We start from the raw sequence: 14,446 nt of genomic DNA on the forward strand, positions 1-14,446 counted from the left end.
TTAAGTACTTGTGATGTGTCCATTCAGCTTTTCTATTTCTTCTGGTTCCATCTTGGAAGATTGTACCTTTCCATTTCTTCTACATGGTCCATTTTATTGGCAGCTAGTTTCTTATAATAGCCTCTTATGATACTTTACATTTCTGTGATGTCCGTTTAACTTCTCCTTTATCATTTCTAATTTTATTGATTTAAGCCCTCACCTTCATTTTTCTTCTTGAGGAGTCTGGCTAAGTGTTTAGCAGTTTTGTTGACCTTTTCAAAGAATCATCTTTTTTGATTCATTAATCTTTTATATTGTTTTATTCATTTCTATGTCATTTATTTCTGCTCTGATATTTATAATTCATTCCTTTCTACTCACTTTGAGTTTGTTTATTCTTCTTTCTCTAGCTGCTTTAGATTTAAAGCTAGATTGTTTATTTGAGGTTTTGCTTGTTTCCTTAGGTAGGCTTTCATTGCTATAAACTTCCCTCTTAGGACTGCTTTTGGTGCTGCATATAGATTTGGATCATTGTGCCTTCATTTTCATTTGTCTCTATGCATATTTTTTATTTCCTCTTTTATTTCTTCAGTGATCCATTGTATATTGTGTAGCATATTGTATAGTTTCCATGTTTTTATGTATTTTTGCATTTTTTTCCTGTTGGTTGTTTCTAGTCTGATAATTTAGGTGTAGGGAAAGATGTTTGATATTATTGCAATTTTTTCTTTCTTTTTTTGTAGATGTGTGGCAGCCATGACATAATCAATGGCCTGCCATTGATTTTTATTACTCTGCCACACTAAATACACTAAGACTCATCATACTTTTAGAAGACAAAAACAGCATCAGAATGTATAAAAGCTTAAAGCATTGTCCCCATATATTTTATAAAAACAAAACATAAAACTTTCTTATATTAAAATAAGTGCTGAACAGATACAAATGAGTCAAGTTATTGAGCAAATAAAAACAGGTCTGAGGTACCGTTATTCAACCCAGCAAGGTGCAGCAACATCGTATCTTGCAGAATTATCAGCACAGGGGGACTCAGCTCAGCTAACACGTTTTGGCAACATTGTCCTCTGCTGAGTATTCCCAATAGCATATGTCATCTGTGCCATATTAGTCCTCAGTTTGGAAGCTAAGCTTGAAGGTGGAGGTAACTTGGAAATTGATATGATAGCACCAAAATTGATGCTTTTCACTGATGCCTTCTCCCCCATTGGAGGCTTTGGTAGCCACCTCCTCAGCCAGGGGTTCCAAAAGGCCAAGGGTCATTCAAACTGAAGGATCCCATTCTATACATTGTTTTTAGAAATCAAGGAAAAGGGGGTCATCACGCCCCTTCAGTGCATTCCCCCACTCTCTGCTCTCTGGTGGGCACCTCAGTTCCCCCTTTGGGAATGGCCTCCATTGAGAACCACAGAGGCATCTGAGAGAGGCATGGCAGTGCAGTAACAGGGATAAACCTTGGAGCGCTCAAATTTTTGGCTCATTTGGGGGCATCCAGATGTTTCTGGGAAGGCATGCTCAGCAGTTCAATTATACAGGGCAGCTGGTTCTCTTCATCCTTCCCAGGCAAGAGGAAGTAACCAGGCAGGAGCTCCACTAGGGTCCACACATCAGTGGACATGTCATATCTGGTGCCAAGAATCACTTCTGGGCCTGGTAAAAATGGGACTGGATGCATGTATAGAACCACTGATGCTTGCAACATTTGGAGCTAAAATCAATCACTTTAATCCCACTTCTATCCTGCTGCTTTAATAAAATGTTCTCAGGCTTCATATCAGAGTGAATTATCCTGTTTTCGTGCAGAGGGTCCAGGCATTGCAGGATGGAGTTGGCGAACTTGAGAACCAAAGGTAGTCTGAAGCCCTGGGACATTTTTTTTGTCTTTTTGCCATTTCTTGGGCTGCTCCCACAGCATATGGAGTTTATCAGGCTAGGGGTCTAATCAGAGCTGTAGCTGCCAGCCTATGCCAGAGCCACAGCATCACAGGACGCAGGACCCAAGCTGCATCTGTGACCTACACCACAGCTCATGGCAATGCCAGATCATTAACCCACTGAGCAAGGCCAGGGATCGAACCCACAACCTCATGGTTTCTAGTTGGATTTTGTAACCACTGTGCCACGACAGGAACTCCAGGAACATGTTTTTCTTGATGAGTTCATAGAGGTTCATGCTCAGCAGCTCGAAGGTCATGCTCATGTGGTTGCAGAAGGTGAAGTTCTCTAGCATGTGGCTGATGTTTGTGGTGTTGTCCTTGTCCTGGTTCTGAAGCTGCTACAGGACACAGATCTCCTGTGCCACCTTCCGATGGAAGCATTTCTCCTTCCATACCATCTTCAGGGCCAAGTGCTGGTGGACTTTGTGGTCCTAAACTTTGACCAGTGGCCCAAATCTCCCCTTCCCAATGTCCTTGAGGACCTCATACCTGTAAGCCACATGATCATGGGTACAATCCCTTGTCATCATTGTAGCCACATTTGTTGGGCCTGCCTGTTATGCTTGGCACTTCTTTGCATTGGAAACCAAGAAATATATTTCAGGGTAGCTGAAAATCTCATGGTTTTCAAAGCTGCTTAGTTTTTGCACGTATTGCCTCATTGCTTGGTCTGATGTCATGGAGTGGCTTTCACCTTCCCCATGCTTTGCTGAGACTTCAAAGAGGTCAAGCTCCCCTGCTGTCTGTGGATGCTCTCTTAGCTGCCACTCTGGTCCCACCAGCCACCCCACTTTGCCCACTGTTGTAAGCCCATTTGCTTGTATTGTGAGCACTGTCCACTTGTTGTTAACCTCAAACAGCTGCTGAACCTGGATCTGTCCATGGTTGTGGCTGCTGAAGTACAGGTGATCATTCATTGTGTGCTTAACACCACCAATGGTGTGGGCTGCAGAAACAGCTTCATTGGCCAGCAAAGGCTACAGGGCCGTCGGGGAGAGCGGGACAGTCCCACTCTGCTCTGATCTCCCCCTGTCCCCACCCTCCCCCACCCCCTGGCCCTTGGGAAGCCTAAAACTGCTAAACTGTGCTGTCCCCTCTTTGGCCTGGCACTCACCTGCCAGAAAAGACAAAAGATGGTTAAGGTGGAGAAAGTCACCGGGACTGGACCCTATTTCCCCACCCCACCCCTCTGGGAACACACCCCTTCTCCCACCCTCAGAGCCAGCTCAGGGAGCTGTAGGAGGCTGGGGACTCTGATCCCAGCAAGTCCCCACAGGCAGGGCTCTCTAGGCTCTGGTGGCTGCAAAGTTAAGTCAGGCCAAGGCACACAAGTGATTTCTTGACTACACAGGAGAGCTGGGAAGGGGCAAGGACTGAGGCACACATTGCTGGAAGCTGTAGGCTAGAGGGCTGGACCACTTTCCTGGTCACCACCCTCTCCCTGAGCCCTGGGTCGGGGATGCGAGGGACATCCCCTTCCAGTCCACTCAGAGGAGACTCGGCCTGTGCAACAATGAACCAAGCCAAGACTAGGGCTAGCAGTCTGCCCCAGCATCCCTGCAGCCACCTCAAGGAGGCATGGACTTGTTCCAGTCTGGTTGGCAGCAGGCACCCATGCCAGGAGGGCTAGCCCCTAGGCCAGTTGCAGGCAGCTGGAGCTGTGCCCCCTCCTTACTGGGTGTGTGGGCAGCAGGAGTGGTGGCTGAGGGTTTCCCATTTAACATGGCTGCTGGAGAGGAAAATGTATCTCAGGGCTGTGATCTCCACTGCGGCCTGTCACGGTGTTGCTCCTCTGCAGCAGCCACCCTATCGCTGCTCCCAGTCGCTCCTTTTGTGGGTATCTGGCACCTTCATGCTGCCTAGAGTCAGATACAGCCAGACACACACAGTCTGCTTTACCCCCTACACCCATGCCTGCCCCCTGAGAGCCCTCCCCCCTCCTTGCTGCTGCCATCCTTCTCTTCCTCCAGCAGCCTACACACCCCAGCCCCTGTGCAAGCCTCACCTTGCCCAGCATGATTTGGCCCCCCAAACTCTAATATAGGGTGCAGAGGAGCGGGCTGGTCTGCCTAGGCCAATAGCTCAGGAAACTTCTGAGCAGCACTGGATTGCAGTTTTTTTAAACTTACTGAGGTGTGGTTTTTAGCATAGAATGTGATCTATCATAGAGGAAGTTCCATGTGCACTTGAGAAGAATGTCTTATGCTACTTTAAGATGGAATGTTCTGTAAATATCTGTTAAGCCAATCTGGCTTAATGTATTATATAATGCCCATGTGTCCTTGTTAATTTTCTGTCTTCATGAACTGTGCACTGCTTTAAGTGTGATGTTAAAATCCCCCACTATTTTTGTCCATTTATTGATTTCTCCTTTTATAGCTATTAGCATTTGCCTTATATATTGTGGTGCTCCCAGGTTCAGTGCTTATTATTTACTTGTTATAATTTCTTGGATTGATCCTTTGATCTTTATGTAATGACCTACTTTCTCTCTTGTAAGCACCATTATTTTAAATTCTATATGATTGGAGTATTGCTACCACAGCTTTTTTTTTTCTCTATTTGCATGGAATGTCATATTCCATCCTCTCACATACAGTTTATATATATAACTAGAACTGAAGTGGGTGTCTTTTAGACAAAATATGTAGGAGTCTTTTTCTTGCATCCATTCAAGCAATCTATGTCTTTGTTGGCACATTTAGTACATTTATATTTAACTTTATTCTTTGTATATGTAGTCTTATTGCCATTTTGTTTATTTGGTTTGGATTTGTTTTCTTTGGTCTTTTCATTCATCTTTTGTTCTCTTACATTGTAGTTTGATGCTTATCTTTAGTGTTGTTTGGATTGCTTTTCTTAATTGTGTATCTACTGTAGATATTTGGTTTTCAGTTACCATAAGGTTTTGATATAGGAGTGTATATATACACCTATATATGTGCATATATACACATATATACATATATATAATTAAACATATAAATGAAATATGTATTATAATAGCAGTTTTAGGTTGCTGATCTCTTAATTCCAAATGCATTTTCAGTATCCTGAATTTTCACTTTTCTCTTCTCATGATAGCTGGTTTTGATCATATACTTTTTTTGTGGATGATTTTTGCATTTATTCTTTGTTTGCCTTTACCAGTGAGCCTTCTTTTTTGTAATTTTCTTCTTTATAGTTGTGACTTTTCCTTTTCTACGCAGAAAACTTCTATTAGTATTTGCTGTAAAGCTGGATTAGTGGTGCTGAATTCTGTTAGCTTTTGCTTGTCCGTAAAGCTTTTTTTTTTATTTCTCCTTCAAACTGAATGAGAGCCTTTCTGGGTAGACTAATTTTGGTTGGAGATTTTTTTTTCCTTTCCTCTCTTTAAGTATGTTGGGCCACTCCCTTCTGTCCTTCACAGTTTCTGATGAAAAATCAGCTGATAACCTTATCAGGATTCCCTTTTATGGTATTTGTTCCTTTTCCATAGCAGCTTTCAATATTTTCTCTTTGCCTTTAACTTTGGTCAGTGTGACTAATATGTGTCTTGGGATGTTTCTCCTTGGGTTTGCTCTATATGGTATTTGCTGTGCTTCCTGGATTTGAGTGAGTGATTCCTTTCACATGTTCCCATGAAATTTTAAGCTCTTATCCTTTCAAATAATTTACCCATCCCATTCTCTCTCTCTTTTCCTTTTGGCACCCCTGTGCTAGTGCATTTGAATTTTTCTCAGAGTTCTCTAAGACTGTCCTCATTTCTTTTTCTTTATTATGCTCTGCATCAATGATTTCCACTGGTCTGTACTCCATCCTACTTATTTATTCCTCTGCCTCCTGTATTCTGCTATTGCTTCCTTTTAGTAATTTTTAAAATTTTGATTATTGTATTGTTCATATCAGCTTCCTTAATCTTTAAACCTTCTATTTCCTTGTTCAACATTTCTTATAATCTTTGCCTCCATTTTTTTCCAAGATCTTGGATCGTCTTTACTATCATTACTCTAAAGTCTTTTTCATGTAGGTTGCTTATCTCCATTTCTCTTAGCTGTTTTTCTGGGGATTTGTCTTTTTCCTTTATCTGGATCATATTTCTCTGCCATTTAGTTCTTAATAGCTTTTTCTGTGGTCTCCTTCTTAAAGGCTACAGGTTTGTAGCACCCCTTACTTCTGGTTTCTGCACTAGTGTAGGTGAAGTTGATACAGGGGCTTTTGTAGGCTTCCTAATGGAAGGGACTGGTACCTGCCAATTGATAGGTGGAACCAAGTCTTATCCATCTAGTGGGTGGGGCTTTGTCTCTGTGCATGATAATCATCAGCTGTGTGCCCCAGGGGACTTTAGGCAGGCTGTTTGCTGATGGGTGGTATTGTTCCCATACTCTTTGTTTTTTTCTTGGGGCTTCTCAGCCCTGATGGGTGGGACCAGATTATTTTAAAGGCAGCTTATAGAGTAGCCCATGCCAGTGATGATTACCTGTGACCTCTGCTTCCAATGGCCTTCTCCAATGTGAGCCAGAGCAAAACCACTGAATAGTTTCTCAGGAGATCAGCCAAGACCCATTGGTAGGTTTGACCCAGGTTCTTATGGAGTCAGTGACTTGCCTTGGGGCCCAAAGCATATGAAACCTTTGTGCACCCTGAAGAGCAGGATCTTGGTTTATCCCAGTCTTGTATATTTCCTATGTTCATGCACTATTGTCTTTTAATGTCAAATGTTCCAGAGGCATCTCCTTCAAATGCCAGACCCCCAGGTTGGGGGAACCACACTTAGTGTTCAGAACTCTCACTCCTGTGGTGAAACCTCTATGATACAGTTATTTTACATTCAATTAGTCATCCACCTGGTGAGTGTAGGGTTGCTTTTATCATGAAAGAACCCCTCTTACAGTCTTGAATTGTCTTATTCCTTCTTTTTGGGTGCAGGACATCTTTTTGGTAGCTTCCAGTCTATATTTTTGATGACTATTTAGTTGATGACTGTTTAGCAATTAGTTGTAAATTTGGTGTTTTCATGAGAGGAGATGAGCTTGAGTCCCTGTAATCTTGCATCTTGTCTCTCACTTCAATGGTATAAGTATTATATAACCTCATATATTTCTAAATTTGATAAATTTTGAGAATACTATTAAATAGTAAGAAAGAATTTAGTTCATCTTTTTTTTTGGCTGAGGAACATTTAAATATATCCTTCTATTGGCAACATCCTGCAGTTAGATGTGATACTGTTGTTATAGTCTAGTAAAAGTAGAGAGTACCAGATTAAATGATACAAGAATTCAGTCCTAGTACTAGCTTAGCAGACAAGAACAAGTCCTATTGAATTCTCTTCAACTGTATTACCAGGCAGTTTAATCACTGTGTGGCAATTTTTCTATTAAAGAAAAGAGCTTAGTTGGGGAGCAAATAATTGAACAGTTAATACCACAAATAGGTTTTGTGTTTGAGAAGCATCCCCTTGGCCTGGCTCCAGTGACTCTCTGCTCCTGGGAAAGGTGGATCATTGCAGGTGTGGATGGGAATTCACTGTTATAGTGATTAGTGCCTCAGTCAGTAGTGACATAGCCTCAAAGGGATGCAGTTGAGATGATGCAAATCTACATATTATGAAATTCTGTGTTATTTTGAAAATGGCATTCTATCATCTTTTAGCCCATGTATATTACCCAAAGGAGAACATCTTAATAATTTTTTAATTCTAAGATATGGAATAAAAAAATGTCCATAAGTTACACTCAGTACAGGTAAGTGAGAGACACAGTTTCATGATTTTGTAAACAGCATTGCTGGGAGTCTTTCTGGCACCCCTTCCTATTTAGATGAAATTTGAATTCCTTTGCCATCCAAAAATTGTTTTCCTATTTAAATCCTTGGAAACTCAGAATATGTATTTTAAAACTTTCTGTAATAGCATTGGAAACACTGGTCTTATCAAAATAATTCCCTGTTAGGTGAGTGGATGATTTGTTCTCAGTATGGGTCCTAATTTATTTCTCATTAAAATAATAATTAAAAATCAAACCCTTTATATGTTTATAGATGACTCATAAACTTGGCATCAACCATCTTTGCAACATACCTTCTATTTAACTTCTGTGTTCTCAATCATAGCACATAATATTTACTGCCTGATTAAGAAATATGAAGATTAAATTCCTGGATTCTCTTTGTATTCCTGGATTCTCTTTGTATGTATCTTTTGTATTTGGATTCATCATCCTGCTTCACATGAAAGGTGAAGGAAAAAGCCCTAACAATGTGAAAACTTTGATCTCTGTAACAAGTATAACATAATCATTTTTTATGTTTTAATTATAAAATTAATGAACTGAAAGAATCATATTGAGTTCTCTATACTTAAATATTTGTAATATTTTTGATAATTCTACAGCATCAAACTAAGTACAGAATTTGCATTTGCTATTACATGGGTTAGTGTCCTTCTAACCATTCATGTTGAAATTGGTACCTGTCAATTAGATTCCACTTTTTTCCTCTGATCTGTTTTATATCCCCCTAATTTTTTCACATGAAATAAATTTACTCATTAAATATATTACTTAGCATAGCTCAATTACTGCCTATTTTTGTTATTTCATTTATTTAACAGTATGATTTGAAACAAATGGCTTACACAAGCTGGTTCATTTTTCTTTCATAATGTTATACTAAATTGATTGCTATAACCGTGTTTACAAGCTGGGTGATACAGGACACATTCAGAGGTCTGGGCTATGAATGGTTCTCTGATAATCCTTGAATTGGGCCACATATGAGGGCCCTTCTGAACTCTCACAAGTCCATTGACACCATCATAGTAATATAGGCAAGCATCCTACATCCTGTTCATCTCTCCTGCTGACACCTAAGAAGTTCACCCAGCCTTTCCACAGGTTCTTTGCCATGTCAGTCCATTCTTCAAAGGTGACTGTCCTAAGCTTTTCCAAGGACTTTTAAAACCTTAACCCTGGAGGAGTTCCCATTGTGGCACAGTGGAAACAAATCTAAATAGGAACTATGAGGTCGTGGGTTCAATCCCTGGCCTCACTCCGTGGGTTAATGATCCAGTGTTTCTGTGATCTGTGGTGTAGTTTCCATACATGGCTCAGATCTGGCATTGCTGTGGCTGTGGTGTAGGCTAGCAGCTACAGCTCCAATTAGACCCCCCAGTGTGGGAACCTCCATATGCCACAGGTTCAGCCCTAAAAAGACAAAAGAAAAAAAAACCTTAATGTAATCAGGACAGCACTCTATTGCTTGACGGATGTAGTGGCATTGTGCTTCCCTGTGTAATGTGGGTATAACTAGCATAAACAGGTCATTTTCCTTTGTTTACAGTCATAACTATCATCTACTCTACCTGTTAATGTTGATGTGTTAAAGGGATAACTATGGTTAGTATTGAAATATATCAAATTCTAGCAATCAGTATTATGGCCTAAAGATTTCAAGAGAAACCATTCTTGGAATATGAGTAATTCTTTACTTCTGCTATATTATTACCAACAGTCAATTTAATATGACTGAAATGAATTATTGTTCACATTTTATTTCAGACTCTGCTCCTAAGATTTGTATTTGTGCTCATCAAGAAGGAAATAGTGTTGAGAGAATAACTGGAAGGAAGTATTCATAGGCAGTCTGATAAATGAAGCAACACCATTAATTATGATGTAAAATACTGTAAAATACATGGCAGTTGGGAACTTCAAAGGCATTATTCAAAATGCAAAGTTTATAAAGAACACAAGAACAGGTGGATTCTGGACTGAACAGGAAGACAGATGTGTGAACTAGGATGTTTCTCTGCTCTTATTGGGCAGTATACAAATATATAAATACCTTCTCTCTATCTGTGAGTCTCAATCTCCATCAATAAGATGTTATATCACATACTGGCCCATAAAATTTGTAATATACTTTTTGGTTACATTGTTTACTATTATTAATTTTTTGACATTGAACTGTTTGTATAGTCATGTTTGTGAAAAAAACTGACTAGTTCCATACACTGAACAGACTTTGAATTTAGAGACATCTATTCTGTGATGAATTATTATTCACAGCCCCAATGACAAGGCATGTTTTTCTAAAATTTATGTTAATGTGTAACTGTTTTTGAATATCCTTCATAAAAAACAATATAAAAATATACAGATGAATGACTAGATTTACTAGATGTCAGCACTTACCATAAATCTCCGTTTTGTAAACATTTTTCTATGTACCTGGTCAAAAAGAAATGTAAACTACAGAAGGAGTGGGCCCCAATTGAGCCATCACTCTTTGGAGACTTAGTGTACATTTTATAATTTAATTAATCATGAAGGTCTAATTTTTGTCTGTAAGGGATAAAGGACTGTTTGATAAAATCTGAAGGCACCAATTTTTCCTTATCTCCCATATGCCTCATTCCCCTTATTTTGCACACTATTTGCACCTGTCTCTGTCTCTTTCTCTCTCTCTCTCTTTTGATTTGTAATATTTCTCTGAATTCAACCTATAGTCAAACAAACAACACATTGTTATATTGCCTTCCTCTAACATCTTAACATTTTGTTTCAGTGCCATCACAATCACTTCCTCTAATGAGATGAAATAATAAAGAATTAAGCAAAGAAGGACATGAAATAAAGTAGAAAATGGTAAGTGTATTTTGTTGTAGGAAACAAGGTTCCAGGTTTAATTGCTAGAGAACTAGATTGAGTCACAAGTTTAAAATATCATGCCCTCCAGGACTGTGGTTCATGCCACATGGTTCTTCCATATAAGGAAAACCATCTAAAATTTCAGTTAAAATAAAATAACAATTGTATGTTAATACCATATGCAAAAGAAGTCAATCACATCTGGACATTAAATTTCCTGATGAATCACTTCAATACTGCTTATTTTTGAGGGTTGTGAATACAGATGAATATAGATAGAATTTGAGTTTTTAGTGTGACAAATTTTTGTTGTGGCCTCTCTATGAAGAAGCCTCATGATCTAAGCCTGAATTTCCCCTCAAGTTTCAATCCAAATGTACATTCCATTAGAGTAAACATACCTATTATTCTTTATTTTCAAATAAATGAAAAAAATAAACAAAATACTTCAACCTATAGAAATTGAACTTTTTATTTTAAGGTTATGGTATATCAAGATCAGATTCTGAGAGAAGAAAAGTAAATTTTGAATTAATTATACATTTTTCATATTACACATAAAATTTGTTATCCTTTAATAAACACAGACTGCTGTTCTAGCCCCAAACTATACACATCATCATGGATTGATTTTGTGCCTTATCCTAGTGCTTTCATTTTTAATAACAAGTATATAGGAATTTCACACCAGTTCTGCAAAGAGATTTTATATTTCATACCAATATGAATAATTTCCTATTTCTGAAAATGAAGGGACAGGAAACCATCTTCAAATAGAAAACCAGAAATTAAAAAGAAAGATCTAATTGCTTGGGGACAGAAATTTTTCAAACATTTGATCAAGTCAAACAATGAATAACTGCTTCTTGGAAAATCAGATAGATGAGAAATTCCCAAACTCTGAGTGGAACTAAGAGGCAATTCTGAAAGTTCGTGATTCTCAGGGAAACCTCTTTAAATTCCAGTTGAAAGTCAAGGAGGAAACTTTTTATTCTTTATTTTTTTCCTTGAGACCATTTTGAAGACAATACTTGAGAAGCCATGTGTAAAATTCTCTTCCTCTTCTTTCAGAGTTGCCCTTCCTGACTCTCTTAGATGTAGAAGTGAGACTTACAACCCCAGTTCACATTTTGGCCAGCTATTGAATGGATTTTTCTTCATAGAAAATAGGAAATAGCCTTTACCAAATTTTCAAGGAACTGTCACATGTTGGGATTTATAATTCATATTTGTATTTTCTGAGAGAATTTTGAATCACAATGTAGTACTTAAAAAGTATGGGTATTATGGTCCAGGGTATTAATTTTCAAGCAAGCTAGGTCTATCACTTAAGTGTGTACACCTGCATTAGTTATATATTCATCATTGGCCTCAGAATCTTTGTTTGCAATGAGGAATATATATTAATAATCTCAAAGTTTTGGAATAAATCAAGTAATAATGTGGATTTGACTTGACACATATTAAGTGTTCAATGAATAGCAGCTGTTTGAATGTAAACACCATTTGGAAGGCCAGGAGTATCTATTCGAGTCTAATGAGATTATAAATAATCTTTAGTTTTTCATCTTCACATTTAATCCAAATAACTAATGAATGCAACAGGTGGATATTTTCATCATAGAAATAGTCAATAGTATTTTATTTATTCTCTCTTATATCCTCATTTATCCTTCATCCTCTAAACCTGTCCATCATCTTGATTTTAAATAAGAAGTTAGAGTTTTTTTGAGGATATATATAAAACCGATGGAGGGGCAATGTAGTTCAAGAGCTGTATATAATTTACAGTTATTGATATATAATATAGTACTTAATTTTCACTCAAAAATGCCAATGAATAGCCCAAGCAAGAACATGAATGGTAAGGGTGTCTAATTCAAGTCACAAAGAAGACTCTTTTAAAATTTTCCACTTAATGTTATCTAAGTGTAATTAATGTCATACATTTGCATTAGACTTCTGCCTCAGAACTGTTCCAGAATGTTTGAATTGGCTCAAGCGCTGAACTACTTTAGTGCTAGTTGTGTCTTTGTGTCTCTCTGAAAATGAGCTACATCGCTAAGACAACAGAAGGGAAGAAGAAGTAGGCATCCATCAGGAAGGGGATGGGTGGAAATATAGAAAGATGATTTTTCCCCGAAATTCCAGAAATAATGCATCCTGCACTGCAGGTCAAAAGAGAGCCTGAAAGAGGGATAGCGTGGCATATAAAACACAAGAGACTCTTTTACATTTTAAAAGTGGGGGACCAGGAGGCACTCTCTTTCTCTGAACAAAGGCCCTTGGGCTTTATCCCACAGGACTTTTATTACAGAAAGTAAGGTGTTTAGGTTAGTGAGCAAAAGCAGACATAGGGAGTGTCCAAGCTACCTCTTAGTGAGATTTAGGGAGACTGCTAGCAATAAAAGTCACAGGTGTATACATTTAGGATATAGTGCAGTTGCATACAGAATGACATAGTTAATGTATAAGCCCCTTATTTTATTTTGACAGAAGACCCTGCACTTTAGAACTCTGCCTCAGCAAACATATTTATCTGGCTTTTGCCATCACAATCATTCCTTGGCTTATCGTGCTTTTGCACTACCAAGTTTGCTTTCTGAAGAGTTCAGCAGTTCAGTGGTCTCCAACAAAATAATGAGTATAAAAGTGAAACATTTAGAAATCACTAAGAAATGATTGATGGGATAGAAAAAATGTGAAGACGTTATTTTTCCCAGATTTTCAAGGAAAGGAATATGCTTAGTTAGACAAACAAAGACTGAATGTTTTATGGCTGACCTAAAAAATAATTCTGGAGGAAAATTCAGGGCAGTCAAGGAATTTAACAAGAGTATTAGAATGGGATTTTTTTTCCTTTTATGGGCTACACCCACATCATATGGAAGTTTGCAGGCTCAGAGTCAAATCAGAGCTACAGCTGCTGGCCTATGCCACAGCCATTTCAACAGCATATCAGAATCATGTCTACAACCTATGCAACAACTCATGACAATGCCAGATCCTTAACCCACCTAGCAGGGACAGGGGCCAAAATCACATCATCATGGATACTAGTCTGGTTTGTTATCACTGAGTCACAAGGGGAACTACTAGAATGGGATTTTATCTATTAATTTAATGTTAAAGTATAACTAGAAAACACTACTTATAATGACAAAGCAGTTTGCTACTAATTTCCCATATAGTTTTGTATATTATATATACTGCAAATTTGAAACAAGCATTTCTATTACTTTCAAAATGATTGATCTATAATAATTTTTTGTCAAAACAAATGGAAAAATAATAGTGACCAATAGGAAGAGTGAGGAGGTAAAAGTTCCATGGTCACAGCCCTAAGAGATAGCCCAGATTCCATAGTTCATTGTTTGAGGAGACCTGGACAATCTTTGTAGCTCCAGCACATAAAATATATAGCTCTCAAGAAAGACCACAGATTCCTCCAGGATAAATGTAAACAGAAAAAGCTGTTTTCTATAGCAGTATATGAAATTAAAATATCAAAATGAAAAGAGAGGATCCTAGATGGCTGGATCAATGATATGACTAATTTTTGTTTGTTTACTGTAGCTAAATATTTCAGTATAATATTCCATGTTGTTATAATGTTTCTTCTACCTATGCAAATTAAATACACTGGATAGATCATAAAATTATCTTCAAACACCATCTTCTTCTGAACTTTTTAGATAATTGAAAATATAGTGTTGTTTAAACTTGATTTTTGGTGTTAAATCTTCTTATAGTTCATATTCAAGATATGTATTGAAAAAAAACTCTCTACCATTTTCATATGTTCCTTTCTTGATTTTAAAATTACATTACAATGTCTGTACAAATGGGAAGGGTTATTACAGGTTTTTTTGTTTTGCT

General features: G+C 38.0%; 1 pseudogene; it reads right to left on the bottom strand.

Moving 5' to 3' along the window:
• Positions 1 to 1,037: 1,037 nt before the first annotated feature.
• On the bottom strand, positions 1,038 to 2,941 carry LOC125112377 (dual specificity tyrosine-phosphorylation-regulated kinase 2-like; annotated as a pseudogene).
• Between the last annotated feature and the right edge of the window lie 11,505 nt (positions 2,942 to 14,446).

This window comes from Phacochoerus africanus, chromosome 12 (genome assembly GCF_016906955.1).
Source record: "Phacochoerus africanus isolate WHEZ1 chromosome 12, ROS_Pafr_v1, whole genome shotgun sequence".
NCBI lineage: Eukaryota > Metazoa > Chordata > Mammalia > Artiodactyla > Suidae > Phacochoerus > Phacochoerus africanus.